Below are 18620 nucleotides of genomic sequence, written 5' to 3' on the forward strand. Positions count from 1 at the left end.
TACGACAAGCATTGTCACCTTTCACGACAAGCATCGGTTGCTGAAGACCTTTTCTCTCTCCGGTTCTTCACGGGCCGCCTGTTTGTGAAAGCACCTGTATGTACTGGCGGCGCCAGGGCAATGCTGTTAGCGGGCCAGTTTATGCTTGAAATAGGACACTCTGAACATCCGTAAACGTGAGTTATCTAGATTCAAACTGATGACCGCAGTCAGTCGACCGATGGACTAATGGCTTCCACTACCTAATGTCGACGCGGATCATTTTACCCTCATAAATATACGTGGTATTAGAGAGGGGGTGGGTAGACGTATTATGTTTCTCCAACTGCATTGGAAAATCCTTCAAAGAGCAGGGACTATATCGATCAAGGAGATCAAGGCCCATTGTACTCGTATGTCTCCCTGTGTTGATTCCGAGTAGATTAGGCCCGTGTTGGTCATGCTTACAGAGGCAGAGGCGTGTGCTCTGTACTCTCGGCGTGCCTCCGGCTTCCGGGGAACAGTAGTTACCAAACTCCTTTAACGTGTTCCTCAACTGGGGTTGCGGGGAACAGTAGGACCCCAACTCCTTTAACGTGATACTCAACTGGGGTTGCGGGGAACAGTAGGTCCCCAACTCCTTTAACGTGATACTCAACTGGGGTTGCGGGGAACAGTAGGTCCCCAACTCCTTTAACGTGTTCCTCAACTGGGGTTGCGGGTTACAGTAGTTCCCCAACTCCTTTAACGTGTTCCTCAGCTGGGGTTGCGGGGAACAGTAGGACCCCAACTCCTTTAACGTGATACTCAACTGGGGTTGCGGGTTACAGTAGGACCCCAACTCCTTTAACGTGATACTCAACTGGGGTTGCGGGGAACAGTAGGTCCCCAATTCCTTAAACGTGATACTCAACTGGGGTTGCGGGGAACATTAGGTCCCCAACTCCTTAAACGTGATACTCAACTGGTGTTGCGGGGAACAGTAGGTCCCCAACTCCTTAAACGTGTTCCTCAACTGGGGTTGCGGAGAACAGTAGGTCCCCAACTCCTTTAACGTGTTCCTCAACTGGGGTTGCGGGGAACAGTAGTTCCCCAACTCCTTAAACGTGTTCCTCAACTGGGGTTGCGGAGAACAGTAGGACCCGAACTCCTTTAATGTGATACTCAACTGGGGTTGCGGGGAACAGTAGGACCCCAACTCCTTTAACGTGTTCCTCAACTGGGGTTGCGGAGAACAGTAGGTCCCCAACTCCTTTAACGTGTTCCTCAACTGGGGTTGCGGGGAACAGTAGGACCCCAACTCCTTTAACGTGATACTCAACTGGGGTTGCGGGGAACAGTAGGACCCCAACTCCTTTAACGTGTTCCTCAACTGGGGTTGCGGAGAACAGTAGGACCCCAACTCCTTTAACGTGATACTCAACTGGGGTTGCGGGGAACAGTAGGACCCCAACTCCTTTAACGTGATACTCAAATGGGGTTGCGGGGAACAGTAGGACCCCAACTCCTTTAATGTGTTCCTCAACTGGGGTTGCGGGGAACAGTAGGACCCCAACTCCTTTAACGTGATACTCAACTGGGGTTGCGGGGAACAGTAGGACCCCAACTCCTTTAACGTGTTCCTCAACTGGGGTGGCGGGTTACAGTAGGACCCCAACTCCTTTAACGTGATACTCAACTGGGGTTGCGGGGAACAGTAGGTCCCCAACTCCTTTAACGTGATACTCAACTGGGGTTGCGGGGAACAGTAGGTCCCCAACTCCTTAAACGTGATACTCAACTGGGGTTGCGGGGAACAGTAGGTCCCCAACTCCTTTAACGTGTTCCTCAACTGGGGTTGCGGGGAACAGTAGGTCCCCAACTCCTTTAACGTGTTCCTCAACTGGGGTTGCGGGGAACAGTAGGTCCCCAACTCCTTTAACGTGATACTCAACTGGGGTTGCGGGGAACAGTAGGTCCCCAACTCCTTTAACGTGTTCCTCAACTGGGGTTGCGGGGAACAGTAGGTCCCCAAGTCCTTTAACGTGTTCCTCAACTGGGGTTGCGGGGAACAGTACGGCCCCAGCCCCTTAAACGTGTTACTCAACGAGCATTCCGGGGCATAGTAAGTCCAGCCCCTCACACGTGTTCCTCAACGGGGATTCCGGGGCTTTCATGCTCTTGTAATAAAAAATTATAAAATACTGAAAAGAAAACGATAATTACATTTGCCGTTGCAATAAATTAAAATCATGACTGAAACTAAACACAACTGTTATTTTGATATATACTTTACTAAAAAAAAATTAAAGTACGCCCAATTCCTTCATATTACTAATATCTTTAACTTCTTTTAAGATGCATATATAAATACATTTAAATGAAACGAGTGAACCTTTAATTCGTTTCAATTAAGGCCCTCTGTATACAGAAACTACGCCGTCAAAGGACAAGCCATAAGCTATCAAGTCATGAACCAATTCTTCACTTATAACGCAACGCTGAGATATTTCGACGTGTGTCGCGGCATTGCTTGGGGTGTTTGTGAAGGAAGGGAGCAGTGTCTACTCAATGGCCGACCATGCTCAGGAGCTTGGAGAGGTCCTTTAAGGACAAATACAAATATTTCTAGTTTCTCATCCCCACACCCGGCCCTTTAAATAATCGCGAAATTCTGTTCCGATTCCACATTTTTAGAGTTACTTTTCATTGCAAAGTTAAATTGTACTTTTTGACGTAACCCTTCCCTCCGATGTATTTTGAAATGACAGTCACCACCCCATACTCTGTATAATATCGTGATCATTTGGTACAGGATGAGTTTTAGTTGGTTGAAATCGAAGTAAATAAAATTATCCAAATTAATATTCGACCTACTACCTATTTCGACCTATTTTGTTTTTAAAAGTGCTGCAAAACAAGAATATATATTATACGGCCTAACCTTGCCATGATACCTACTTAACTGACTTCCGCCATTGTATGGAGGACCAAGCGTTTGGGATTTACCTTCCACTTCTCAGTCCGCTGACTGGTGTGGTGCGGTCAAGTTAAGAATCAAAGATAACGAGGCGAATGGGGTTTAACGACGCGTCAAAGATTATTGCACTTAGCGATGCGCGCGTGCGTGCGTGCGTGCGTGTGTGCGTGTGTGCGTGTGTGTGTGCGTGCGTGCGTGCGTGCGTGCGTGTATCTGTGTGTCTGTGTGTCTGTGTTAACATGGACACCAAACTCAGACACAGTATCCTGCCCCTGAGCCTATAAGTCCGACCAGGCCTTGTTTCATCCGTTAATGCCGACCACCAGGAAGGGTAACAACAAGTACCATCTTTTACCGACTTTCGGTATGACGGGTCAAGGGGATCGAACGACAGACCGTCCGCTCTCAGGGCAGACGCTCTATCCACTAGACCACGGAGGCGTGGAAATGGTTTTCACAGATAGCCTGTTCCCCGATGACACCATTATGAAGGCTAAATTGAGGAGAAATTGAGTTGTATTGGCAAGGTGTAATGTGCCCTGCACATGACCATATTGTCAACACGCCACGTTCATTTTTGTTTGTTTGTTTGTTTGTTTATTTGTTGTCTAACGCCGCACTCAGCAATATTCCAGCTATATGACAGCGGTCTGTAAATAATCGAGTCTGGACCACACAATCCAGTGGCTGACATCATGAGCATCGATCCACGCAATTGGGATATGATGACATGCATCAACCAAGTTAGCGCGCCTGACCACCCGATCCCGTTAGTCGCCTCTAACGAGAAGCATAGTCGCCTTTTACGGAAAGCGTGGGTTGCTGAAGACCAATTCTACCCCGGATGTTCACCCGTATCCACATTCGTCAACCAATGTGTGCTATGTATAGGTATGACAGGGATGTATTTTAAAAAGTAAATCCCCGGTCGGGCCTTTCCGATCTGAAGTTGACCCGATATATGCACTGAACAGCTGTTCAGCAATACCTTTCATACACGCCTACTCGAGTTTGTACCCAACTGGAGATTATTATTGTAATTATTAGTTTTATTTTGTTTGTTATCTGTATTCCATCTATTATTGCTTTTTTTTATCATAGTCATTAATGGTATTATTGATTTATTAGTTAAAATATTGTATTGTTATCAATAAAATACTAAGCACTTCACTGGTCCGGAAACTTGTTAAAGCTGGTGGTTGAAAATGTTTTGTCCGTTCCATCAAGGTTCAACTGTATACAAACACTTATTCCCATTTAGTCCCACTCATTACGTCAGTGGATATCACATGCCACTTAATAGCTGTTGTGTTTATCACAACTCACAACGTTATCTACCGAGGCCGCGACACATGGTGGTGAGAGACGTGAACGTCACCGATGTCGTCACTGCGCAGTAGGTAAGCGTACAGCATGACACAGGGTTAACCGTACAGGTGTACGACCGTGCGTGTTGTGTGCACCTGTTCATCTCGGCGCCCGGTTAGGCTCAGGTAGGCTATCTGGGATAGAGCTGTTACTGCGGTGGGCTTTAAGCTATAATGTATGTAAATAGATAGGGACTCGGGGCGAGTATAATATATTGTTTGATTTGTGGTCATCGATTTCTGAACTTGATCATCGCCTGGTAAAAGTCAGTTCATAAAATAATAAAAAAATTTTTTTTAAATCAGAATGAAAAAACTATGAAAATATTAGAAGAAATGAATGTATAACCAGGTGTTGTGCAGTCTCAAACTATGGCTAAATGTGCTGATGCCTAATACACTACCGGGCAAAAGAAAGCGCAGACCCATGTTTGTTGATAATGGCTAAAACTGAAACGAACAAGACGTATTTAATAAGGGTATCATATTACATGCATCACATCAATGAGTATCTCCAAACAGGCGACTCTTTCAGGCTGGTAACTTTGTAATTTTTGGGTCAAATCCAATTTTGTTTACTTTCTTTGCCCGGTTGTTCTTTGGCCCAGTAGTCGTAGTCGTAGTAGTAGTCGTGGTCGTAGCAGTAGTCGTAGTCGTAGTCGTAGCCGTAGCAGTAGTAGTAGTAATAGTCGTCGTCGTCGTAGTAGTAGTAGTAGCAGTAGTCGTCGTAGTAGTAGTTTGGTGATATATTTTATTTTTGAAACGCCGAGTTCTAGCCAGGCTGCGCACAGGCGGGATTTTAGATTATCATACATGTACCAATTGCGCATGCAGGACATGATTTATTTTGTTTGTTTGTTGTTTAACGCCTCACTCAGCACTATTCCCCTTTATGCCGAACGCCAGACAGGGTAACAACAAGTACCATCTTTTAACGTCTTTTGGTATGACGCGGCCTGGGGATCGAACCCCGGACCGTCTGCTTTCCGGGCGGACGCTCTACCACTAGACCACAGAGGCGGCCTTTTAATAATTTCCTTAGACGTGCTCTCCTTATACGTCACATGGTATACTCGCCCATGAGGTTGAACCCAGAAATAACACGTCCTCCATACACTAAAGGTATAGCAAAAGACGTTTGAATCACAACCGAACATTCAATCCCGTTGATCAGACTGTCAATAAAATGCCCACTTGCTATTATGCTTGTATTGCAATCGAAATGAACTCAACTCGACCCGCATTTACGTCCGTGAGAATTGTACTTAAATTGCATCACCGCTGCCTATGGTGTAGCTCTCCTTACACTGCCGAGTAGCTAGGTGCTGTAGAAAGCCGTGTACCACCCCGCTCCGCGAGCCACCCTACCGTCCTGTTACAGCCTCACTGTTGACATAACCTAGATCTAAAACTGTTGACATAGGCTGATTACAGGTAAGACTGTTTATGTCACCTGCGTTCCCCCGTCGTTCCGGGGTAACCTGCGTGTATTGGGAGAAGCAACATCAAATGTTATTTTGGAGACTATTGGACGGTGTACGACGAGGTGGTGTAGACATGACTACCCAGTGGTGTAGCGCCTTTAAGAGTAGAACACTGTCGCTATGAAACAATGTATGGTTGTGAAATCAATATTTTGCGAGTGTACGTTGTGTAGAAGGAATATCCATACTGCATTTAAGTTGATATACAAGAACCGGCCGCCTCCGTGGTCTAGAGGTAGAGCGTACACCCGGAGAGCGGAAGATCCGGGGTTCGATCCCCGGCCGCATCATACCAAACGACGTTAAAAGATGGTACTTAATGTAACACACACACACAGACACACACACACACGTGCATGCACGTCGCTATATAAGTGCAATAATCTTCGACGCGGCATTAAACCCAATTTCACCTCACCTACAACGAACCCAATACCACTCGAGTGGGTGAGTGAGTGAGTGGATGAGTGAGTGGGTGAGTGAGTGAGTGGGTGAGTGGGTATTGGTGGGAGAGAGAGCAACTGGGTCCTTTACGATGACTATGCGTCGTTGTTGACTGTGGTGAGTGGGTAAGTTGTTGAGTGAGTGAGTCCTTTACGTTGGTTGTGCGTCCTTGCCCCGCATATGTGACAGGTGTGTGTGATTGTGTGACATCGAACATTAGTGGATCGTGGTGCCAACTAATGGTTTGTCCTGGTCAATACGATATTACGTAATGTGATGTAATAACATTGACTGCGACTTTCACTCTCCACGCACCCCAATCCTCTCCACATCCCCGAAACAAATCTACCCTCCCTCCCACACCCCCGATATAATCCACCCCCAGTTCCGACATCCTCGATATAATCCACCTTCCATCCGACACCCCCGATATAATCCACCCTTCTTCAGACATCCCCGATATAATCCACCCTTCTTCCGACACCCCCGATATAATCCACCCTCCCTCCCATACACCCGATATAATCCACCCTTCTTCCGACACCCCCGATATAATCAACCCTTCTTCCGACATCCCCGATATAATCCGCCTCCCTCCGACATCCCCGATATAATCCACCCTTCTTCCGATATCCCCGATATAATCCACCCTCCCTCCGATATCCCCGATATAATCCACCCTTCTTCCGACATCCCCGATATAATCCTCCCTTCTTCCGACATCCCCGATATAATCCTCCCTTCTTCCGATATCCGCGATATAATCCTCCCTTCTTCCGTCATCCCCGATATAATCCACCCTCCCTCCGATATCCCCGATATAATCCTCCCTTCTTCCGACATCCCCGATATAATCCTCCCTTCTTCCGACATCCGCGATATAATCCACCCTTCTTCCGACATCCCGATTTTCCTAATTTTAACCCACCTTCCCCACAACAAAATTCCTAATATTCACCCATCTCTCCACAACTAATTTCCCTATATTAACCTACCTCCCCTACAACCAAATTCCCTATGTTAAAACACCTCCCCACAACTAAATTCCCTATATTAACCCATCTCCCCACAACAAAAGTCATCATATTAACCCACCTCCCCACAACAAAATTCCCCATATTAACACACCTCGCTGTAACAAACTCCTCGATATTGACCAACCTCCCGACAACCAAATTCCCAGCATCAGTCCGCCTCCCCTCATCATGTTCTCAAAGTTCACCAACTTCCCTGAAGTCAAGACCAAGAACCCTAGGTCCGATTAGAATGTAATCGTAGGACATACGTCCTGATATTTGCGAGTTTCCGTGCAGTCACCACTACAAACGGGTGTACTATCACCGACATCGTGCAAGATTATGCTGGCAAAATAACGTTTCAACAGTGTCGATGTTAAGCTGGTAAATAATTATTAGTTATTGGATATATGTAAAATAAATCTACTCTCACAATCTTACATTAATCAATGTATAGAAGCGTGCGCGCCCTCTAACCCTGTCGATAAAGACAGAGGGTGTAAGCAAGGATCCCAGTTTACGTCCCCTATCGACTTATCGCACATATTTATATGGTGTCACATTAAGCAGTACTTTCCCTCAAGGCCGTTGGGCGGTAAAACACCGATAACACTGACCCAGATATAGGCAACAATATTCCCACATCAATAGCGTCCCCGTGACTAGGGCAAATCATAAGGTAGATATTACAGTGAGCAACTACCCTGCAAGTTTCACCTACTTCTGTCTGTATGCGTGCGCTGGCATCAATTAACACTTTAGGTGCGAATATTAATATCACGATAACTTCAGTCACCCGACATGGGGTGTACGTCATGTTTTTAACGAAGCGGCAGTCAGCTGACGTCAGCCGAACGAGGTGCCGACAATACTGAGTTAAATAGGCAAATAAAAGGAGAACAAAGGAGTACCGCTCATCAATTTCATTACCGTATTTCTGCATTAAAGTAAACGACTGTTTAAAATGTACATATTCATATTAATGTCCATTCCCGGTTAAGAAGTTCCGAGAAGTTGATGTTTAATTCATGCAATTTAAGTTAAGATGTATAAAAAGTAAAAAATGTACCTATTTATGATAATCCATTAATGTTCCATCAAAGAATCCCTCGAATTATGAGTTCGGCTTTGTTTAATGTTTAATCCGGGTGAGGCAGTTCCGACACACGGTCTGTCCGCCTCTCACAAAGTGACATATTTTGCGAGGGGATGGGGTTGTGGAAGGTGGTAAACCCATATTCACTCACTCTGAAACTGGAACATGTACGGGTGGTCCTGGCGATCATTTCATGAATGAGTTCTGGCGCCGCTTTCAACAACACTTCGGTGATAGCTGGGGTGTCAGTTCAGTTCGGGACTAAGTCCAAAGTGCGAGCATTGGTGTGGTGCTGACCAGGACCGTGATCCACAGCGATTTCAGGCGCTGTAGGCGATGGCAAGCACCAGGCAGGGTAACAACAAGTACCATCTTTTAATGTTTCTGAGTATGAGTGAGTGAGTGAGTATGGTTTTATGCCGCTTTTAGCAATATTCCAGCAATATCACGGCGGGGGACACCAGAAATGGGCTTCACACATTGTACCCATGTCGGGAATCGAACCCGGGTCTTCGGCTTGACGAGCGAAGGCTTTAACCACTAGGCTACCCGACCGCCCCTTCTGAGTATGACACGGCCGGGGATCGAACCAACAAACCTTCCACTCCCAGGGCAGACAATTACAATTGTGAGTTTTGCAGCGGGGGAGTTATGCACGAAACTACAAAGAGGTATCGAATGTAAGGTATGCCCAAAAGACTAGGTGGAACATGGCGGTCAGAACATGCTGACGATGTAGTGTAAGGGTGCAGACAATCAAACAAGACCGCAGGATGTGTAGTAAACAAAAGTTAAAAAACTTGATCAATAATGGGCCATGACCCTAAAATTAGTCAAACATTCGTTTATACGGCGTTGCATGGTCCGAATCACAATTTGGAGTTTTCTTGTCCATTCCTCTTGAACCTGGCCCAGTTCGGCAAACGTAGACGGCGGCCTTTGACGTCAACGTACACGTCTCCCGATCATGTCCCAGGAGTGTTCTTTGTGGAAAAGGTCAGGACTCTTGGCTGGTTATTGCCTTCTGGTGATGTTTTGCTGCTGGAGGTAGACAGTTTAGATACGTGCACAATGGGCACGAGTGTTATTGTCTTGAAAGACAAAACGCGGACCAGCATGACGCGCATACGGCACAACTACTGGCGCCAGTATGTTGTCTCAGTTGTGCTGTCCATTCACCCTTACACGGACTGGCGTTCTGGCAGTCAAATCTTACAGACCCACTCCCGAATCTGCGGTACTGCCCTACTGTGACGTACGTATGACGTTCGTTAGGCCGCCTCCACACGTCTACGCCCCCAACGTCAAAGTACCGGTGAATCTTGATCTGAGAACTTTATTCGAGACCATCAGCGATATTCCTAGTTTCCACGTTCTAAACACCACTGGCGTCTAACTCGGATGTGTCCATTAGTTAACGATGGCACAAGTGGCCACCGAGCATGCAGATTAGCTGCGTGCAGACGATTTCTAATCGTCGGGTCAGTGACTTGAACTCCTGTGACCTGGCGAAAGTTAACAGCGATTTGATTGGCTGTTTGGGCTCGATTTCTCTTAGCCTGGTTTCTGCATAATCGATCCTGGATTTCCGTTGTAGACCTCGGGCGCCCTGTGCGGGGCCGAGCATTAACATTTTGTGTCTGTTCCACAGTCAGCACATTGAATATATTAGCTGCCTCTCGGTGAGGTCTACAAGTTTGAACCATGCCAACAGGCTTTAATCACGTTGAAGTCGATGCATTCCCAATTTGCAATCTGATCACAAATTCTGCATGAGAGCAAGAGTAGAGAGCTTACGTGTTACAGTGGATAATGAAAATTTTTAAAAATACTAAAATTTATGGCTCAGGGCAATTTGACGACCTTTCAATGAAGTGTCCAAATCAAGAATGTGAACGGAAGAATTGCATGGTCCAAGTGCAATGTTTCGGGCGCGCTGGGGCGTTAGGTTTGTTTCCGAACCGTTTCTCTAGCAGTCAGTTTTCAATCCCTGAAGATCCGGTTAGATTAGGTCTTCAGCAACCCATGCTTGCCGTAAAAGGCGACTACGCTTGTCGAAAGAGGCGACTAACGGGATGGGGTGGTCAGGCTCACTTGGTTGATGCATGTCATTGTATCCTAATTGCGTGGATCGAAGCTCGTGATGTCAATCACTGGATTGTGTGGTCCAGACTCGATTATTTACAGACCGCCGTCATATAGCTGGAATATTGCTGAATGCGGCGTTAAACAACAAACAAACAAACAAACAAACAATCAAACAAACAAATCAAAGTTTATCATAATTCTGACGATCGTTCGTAACATGCATATTTCATGACCCCCTACTTGTTTTGGAGAACACATAAACACCTATCAGTACAACAAAGGCATGGAAATATACATTACTAACCCGAACACCCATCTTCCAACTCAAGCAGCATCTACCGGTATAAGCCCCGTTAACATCTAATGACAACGTACCGGTAGACATTGGCCCCCGGCCAGGTGACTTGAAGTATGTGCAGTATTTCAAGCAAGTCATCATCCCTGATCACTACCACCACCTTTCATCGGCTGTTTAAACCAGTAGGGATATTGACGTTACATACTGTTCCTTCACTCTGTCGTAATGATGCCTTTTGCTTTTATGTTCTGGTAGTATACAGAGGACATTTGGCTTATCTGGCCAAATAATATGTTTAGCTCTTCGCGGAACCCCTCAAAAGTTTATATTTGATAGATAAAGTAGGTGAGGTGAAATGCGGTTTAACGTCGCGTCCAAGATCATTGAACATATGTAGCGACGTGCATGAACATGTGTGTGTGTGTGTGTGTGTGTGTGTGTGTGTGTGTGTGTGTGTGTGTGTGTGTGTGTGTGTGTGTTCGTGTGTGTTCGTGTGTGTGTGTGTTCGTGTGTTCGTGTGTGTGTGTGTTCGTGTGTGTGTTCGTGTGTGTGTTCGTGTGTGTGTGTGTGTGTGTGTGTGTGTGTGTGTGTGTGTGTGTGTGTGTGTGTGTGTGTGTGTGTGTGTGTGGCTGCTTGTACTTGTCAGGACTAATGCTGTTTTTTTAGTGCTTGCCCACTGAGATACCATGCCGCAGTTTAACATGAATACCCCACTCAGACACAGTATATGACTCCGAGCTGGTATGTGTGTGACACAAATGTCAAGTGTGTGTGTGTGTGTGTGTGTGTGTCTGTGCCTGTGAATGTGTCTGTGTCTGTGTCTGTGTCTGTATGACTGCTTGTACTAGTCCGGACTGATGCCGATTTATAGTGCTAGAACACTGAGATACCATGCCGCAGTTTAACATGAAAACCCTGCTCAGACATAGTATCCAGACTTCGAGCCGACCAATCCTTGTTTTAGCCCCTTAATGCCGAGCGCCAGACAGGGTAACAACAAGTACCATCTTGGTATGACGCGGCCGGGGATCGAACCCCGGACGTTCCGTTCTCCGGGCGGACGCTCTATCACTAGACCACGGAGATAAAGTATTTCATCACTTGATACATTATATTAACGTGTTATATCCTCCATATTTGCGATGTTATCATAGGTGAAATGGAGCAATTCTGAAAACTGATTGGAATGCCATAACTTCAGTCACAGCCACCGGGGGAATGGACCAATCGAAGCGCTGAAAATCACTGTGTTGAGTTATGTCCCTTATCCGTGCCCGGATCCGAATTCGAACACATCTTCTTTTCGATTATGTCAGCGCGTGCTTTTGGGTTTTATCTGGGATTCCTCGCACACTAAGTTGCAATGACCAGAATTAATTAAATACTGTTCAAAACGGTGTTTAACTCAACTCACTCATCCATTGTGCTTCACGAACAGGAGGGGCGGTCGGGTAGCCTAGTGGTTAAAGCGTTCGCTCGTCACGCCGAAGACCCGGGTTCGATTCCCGACATGGGTACAATGTGTGAAGCCCATTTCTGGTGTCCCCCGCCGTGATATCGCTGGAATATTGCTAAAAGCGGCGTAAAATCATACTCACTCACGAACAGGAACCGTTCGACCACGGTTTGACAGAACGTCGATATCTAGCAAACATCATTTGTGAGACCCTAGACCTCCGTTGTGGTTATTTCAACATAAACTAGATAACATGACATGATAATCGATTTCCATCTGCCGCTTGCTTGTTTAACCTCATTTCACATCTGGGTTAGAAGACAGAATACTTGTGATTAGCAATGTAAAACATAAATCAAAAAGATTAATACATATGTCCATATTTTTCAACCAAATAACTTCATCGTTTGTGTAGGAGGTAATCGCGTGATGTCCCCTGGCGCATAGCCTTGGCTTAAATAGACTGTTACTATCATATGTCTAGAGTTTGCAGATTTGCACTATGCGATCGCTATAAACGTGTGAGATAACACTGTTATACCAGCGTGACGATGATTAAATGCTTTTACAGTCAGACAGGATCATTCTTGGGACGAATCTGAGCTTACACACACAAAAATTGGATCCTGACGCAGCTAAGGGACGCAACTGTACACCGCCACGGCGAATTGTTGACTTATGCCACTAGGCCATCTGAACCTCCTCAGGTCTAACATTAATCAGTGAGTGAGGTTTTACGCCGCTCTTAGCCATATTATTGGCCTGGAATTGGCTTCACACATTGTACACACGAGGGAAATCGAACCCGGGGCTTCGGCGTGACGATATCTTTAACCTCCAGGCACCCTATCGACCCCAGAGGATTAATAATGCGACATCTGAAGATCAACAACGCACTGCTGACGTATTGATTCAGGCGGCGTTCAGAGCTGGTCACAACCTGGTCAAGGACTAGCGGTGGCATTCCCAACACACAATACATGTGTACAGCATAGTCACGATATCACCTCATTGTAGGTGTTCGACAAGGATGTATATTAAGTCCTTTTCTCTTTACTTTCTTTATTAACGAGCTGGCAGAAGAAATTCAAAATAATTGCAAAGGTGGTATACAGCTACACCCAGATATTGTTAAAATATTTTTGCTTCTGTTTGCCGATTACGTAATGATTTCGACTCCTGTACGCGGACTAAGTTATTGTATTTAAAAACGGCGGTATGGTATCAAAAAAGGAGAAATGGTTGTAAAAAGACAGTTATCTGGACGTAGTTACAAGCTATAAGTATTGGGGAGTACATTTTTCTATTAAATTATCTTGGAATTTTCATTCAATAAAGGCTGCAACACAAGCAAAGAAAATTCTCTATGGGATACTTAAACGTCTCAGATGTATTGAGAGTGTAAATTTTAATCTTTTTTGACACAAAAATAAAGCCAAGTCCACTATATGGGGGTTGAGGTTTAGGGCGTACATCAGCTAGATTTGATTGAAAGGGTGCACGTATACGCATACAAAAGATATTTAGGAGTAAAGATAAACACCCCCTGTGTAGTTGTATATGGTGAATATCATATATTCCATGCAATGAATTTTAGAAATGTTAATGACTAAAATAAGTAGAAATCAATATGTCCACCCACTATCCAGATATGTATTATAGGCCTATTGCCTTTCAGTATTTCTGAAATAAAGATTGATTGGCCTCCGACATCCAACACACAATAACACAAAGTACAGACTTCAATATTTTCATAAACACCCAAACCCATATCCAACTGACACTTTTCGTTCTACGTTGTCGGTCTTTGTAAGTCATAAGAAATCCTACCTCTTATGGTTAGACATGTTAATGTGTTCGTAGACTTCAGCAATATATGTGCTTGTGTGCCTTACAAGAATATTTATATCACAACCCGACAGTACACATTTTCAACACTTGAAAACTGATAATCGAAGTAAATAGTTTTTATATCCTTTGAACGCGTTAGTTTCTAGCGTTTTCAAGGATGAAGGGTATTGGACGTGTTTGGTATTGAGATGGAGTGAGTGAGTGAGTAGTGTTTAACACCGCTTTTTACATTATTCCAGTTATATCATGGCGTGTCAGCTTAATGTGGGAGGAAGGCCCGAAGTGATGCAGGTCTCAGACGTTAACCACTTCGGTGAAACCCACGAGCACGGGTATGGTGCTGACAAACCTAGAAACATAATCGGGGCGAAACGGGATTCGAACCCACAATCATAGGTTTCTGGAGTGCCAAAGAGACGCAACGCCTTAGATGACTGGGACCCCGTGCCCCCCATCGTCTATATCATCCATATAATCCATAACATCTATATCATCCATATCATCTATATCATCTATACCTTCTTTATCACCCATGTCACCTATGCCATCTATATCATCTATATCATCCATATCACTCATATAATCTATATCATCCATATCATTCATATTATCTATATCATCCATATCATTCATATTATCTATATCATCCATATCATTCATACCATCCATATCATCCATATCATCCATACCATCTATGTCATCTACATCATCTATATCATTTTTATCCTCCATATCATTTGCATCATCTAAACTACCGGGCAAAAGAAAGTTTTCACCGACTTCACTTGACCAAACACCAAAAACAAAGGCATATGCGAGATTTATGATGATTAATTTATAAACAGAAATCATTTTCCATGAGTTAGAATGAAAATGCATTGTAATGCCGATATTGCGTTCTCCGCAATACACAAAGCGTCAAGGGGTCCAAATAAAAAATTGCATAAATCAGAGTTCATTGAAAAGTGCATGACGAGTCCATTAATGACACAGTAGTCGGGTAACACGTCATCAATAGCGAGTGTGACCACCCTGGGCATCCATGCACGCCAACACACGCCTCCTCATTGACGTCGTCAGTCGGCGGAAGTTCAATAGAGTCTGTTCAAATTCTTGTCGGTTCGCTGGAGGCGGTACATGTTGTCTCAGCTGACGATCAAGATGATCCCAGAGATGTTCAATGGGGTTCATGTCTGGAGAACAAGGTGGCCAGGGCAATACGTTGATGTTAACGTTGTTCAGGTAGTCTTGAACAATTCGGGCGATGTGAGGCCTTGCGTTGTCTTGTTGCAAAATTAATCCTCTTGGCTAATGTTGAATAAAGGGCACCACTACAGGTCTCAACACTTCATCCCTGTATCGCTGAGCATTCAGGTTTCCTCGGATGATAACCAGCCGTGTTGTAATCTGGCCACAAATGCCACCCCATACCATGACGCCTCCACCTCCAAACGGGTGAACTTCTCTAATGCGTTTGGCGCCAGTCGCGCTCCCCTTCGTCGAAAAAATCGAACTCTGCCATCGTTCCTGAAGACAGAACCGACTTTCATCTGTAAAGAGCACTCTCGCCCACTCACGTCGCTGCCACCGACGTACAGTTCGTGCCCATTGCAGTCTGCGTTGACGGTGTAGACGGGTCAAGGCCATTCCACGGAAGGGTCGGTAGGCTCGTATACCAGCCGTACGAAGTGGCATGCCCTAGTGCTGTTGCCGCCGTTGACGTCGCCGTCACACATCTGTTTCGGAGGTGAATCTGCCGGATGTAGCGGTCTTCGGCCTGTGTTGTCACTCTCGATCTTCCCGATCTTGGCCGGTCTTGAGCCTGTCCTGTCTGTTGGATTATCAACTTGCTGATGGTGGACTGGGAGCAGCTGAAGGTTCTGGCTATCTGACGTTGAGTAGCCCCCATATTGGCCATACCGATCGCTCTGTCTCGTTGCGCCTGTGTAAGTCTGGGCATATTCTTGGTGTTTTTTTGCTTACTGAATGCCTGCTCTGTCCAACGTCAATATTTATGCCACAAGTGCATTTGGACCAGTGTCTCAAAATCACGTTTAGCACGTTTTCAACAATGCATGATTTGGAAAGCTGCGTTCGAAAATTTGCGTTGTGGTTGTGGTCATGTTGCATTTGGGCGAATGTTTTCTGCGTGGGTTCAAACCTGTACCAGCTTTTCTGCTTTTGATGCAACTATTTTTAAAGTGAAAACTTTCTTTTGCCCGGTAGTCTATAACATCCATCAGTGTTCAACTGGCAGATCTAAAAAACGACATTGGCCAAGGGTGCTGTCGCCATTACGCTTACTTAGATAGAAACAGAGGCCCCCGATCTCTAGGAAGTCCTTTGTTTTGTATTGTTTTGCATATTTATTAAAATACAATATATTGTTACTTTTTAGACAAATAGCCTAAAGAATCCAAAGTGTGTCGTGCGAGCGTGTTGAGGTTATCACCATGTACGACCTGACTGATTGTATGTCAACATAACCCAGCAACGTGGACCGTCTATCACTGGTCGGCTTGGCCAAAGACTCGGGCCTTGTTTTGCAGACCCTTGTCATAGAATGGAATAGTGCTGAATCATGCGCAAAACAATATTAACTCACTCCTCTATTCACCTAAGCCTGTAAGCTCCATCAAGCATGGCGACACAACTACTTTCTAAAACGAAAATTACAAATTACATTTCGTTTTCAGTCGCTCATAATTCTCATGAGTGCCACTTATATGAGTTGAAGCAATGTCCGCGTATGAATACATACATATTTTAATATATAAACGTATTTTAAGTCATGCTGGGCGTCAGCCAACCCAACATTTTATCAGATTAATAATCAGTGGTTATATTCCGTACTCATTCTATTAGCATACAGTGAAAAGAACGGGGACTGTTTGTTGCAAGAATGTCAACTACCTGGTGACTGGACCCGTGAAGATCTGTGTTAATGTAATTTTTCAGTAACCCATGCTTGCCGTAAAGGCGATCATGCTTGTCGTAAGCGGCGACTAACGGGATGAGGTGGTCAGGCTCGCTGTCTTGGTTGATGCATGTCATCGATCCCAATTGCGTAGATCGATGCTCATGATATCAATCCGGTTAGATTAGGTCTTTAGCAACCCATGCTTGCCGTAAAAGGCGACTACGCTTGTCGAAAGAGGCGACTAACGGCATGGGGTGGTCAGGCTCACTTGGTTGATGCATGTCATCGATCCCAATTGCGTAGATCGATGCTCATGATATCAATCACTGGATTTTCTGGTCCAGGGTCGATTATTTACAGACCGCTGTCATATAGCTGGAACATTGCTGGGTGCGGCGTTAAACAACTAACCAACCTACAAACCAAGTGACTGACGTAGAAAACAGATCCTCTCATACGACCATCAGCTGGCGCTACCCGGGGTATTGGAGGACTGCTGTCAGACCTTGAGTCCAGGTCTGTAATCCCATCTACACAAGCAACTACCCCTTACACGAATAAACAACAAAACACGAGTGGTCTGGACATGAATAGACTGTGTCGACCAATAATCAGAGGTTCCCAGCGAGTTGGACTTCGTTGTCCATATATTTAGTTCTGCGTCACGATGAAGGAAAGGTCATTCACGACCCAACCTAACAACAATTCACTGGATCTATATATAATCCCCATTGTTTGGTGCAGCTGCACTCTCAGCCGTCACCGTTCGATCCGCTCCAACACCACACGCTGCTCGGTTACATGTCCCCCTCACTCACTCACTCACTCACTCACTCACTCACTCACTCACCTAGACTACCATAGTCTATAATATATTTTATTACACAATACATTTCACTCTTCTAAATATATTTTTCTTGCTACTGATAGTTGGCGCGCCTGCCTAAATTCATAATCTACAATGGTTTTGAATATAGTAAATGCAGATAATTCCACAGTCATGGCGCAGGACTGACTACACTTCAGACCTCACCAGGTCACTGCCACTGGGCCACCTGTTCTGTAATATTAAGTTAAATCTACCCCACTCTCTGCATCCCATCTCATGTGCCACCCACCTATCATCAACGGGCCCACCCATGCACTGGCCTTCAACAGACACACCCATCCACCCTTCCAACTATCCTTCCGTCATCAGTGGACGTGTTTGAAACCGTTCTGCTGACAAGCGAGGCTGTAATACCAAGGTTACACACAAATTGTACTCCCACCCTCGTCTTCTCACCCTCCCAACACCACCCCCTCCCCAACACCCCCCGCCCCCTCCACAGGCACGATTCTGCATCCACCTACCATTGCCACCCGCCATAACCTATATATTCTTATCAACCATCCGCACCCCCGCAAACCACCCCCACCCCCACCTTACCCACATCCTTCCCCTGTCCTCCACACATGCGAGTGCTCCTGAACCCCCCCCCCCCCCCTCCCCCCCCCCCCCCCCCCCCCCTAATCCCCGGGCAGATTGATGTGTCTTCCAGGCGGGGGCGGTGTGGGAGGGATACGATTGATCAACTCCAGATTGTACGTTCATCCAATACTAAATAGCTGATCGAATAAGATAGCGAGGGATGTCTATTGACCAGTAGAATTACTCCTGCC

Source organism: Haliotis rufescens, unplaced genomic scaffold (assembly GCF_023055435.1).
Source record: "Haliotis rufescens isolate VD_foot unplaced genomic scaffold, xgHalRufe1.0.p SCAF_5, whole genome shotgun sequence".
NCBI classification, from domain to species: Eukaryota; Metazoa; Mollusca; class Gastropoda; order Lepetellida; family Haliotidae; genus Haliotis; species Haliotis rufescens.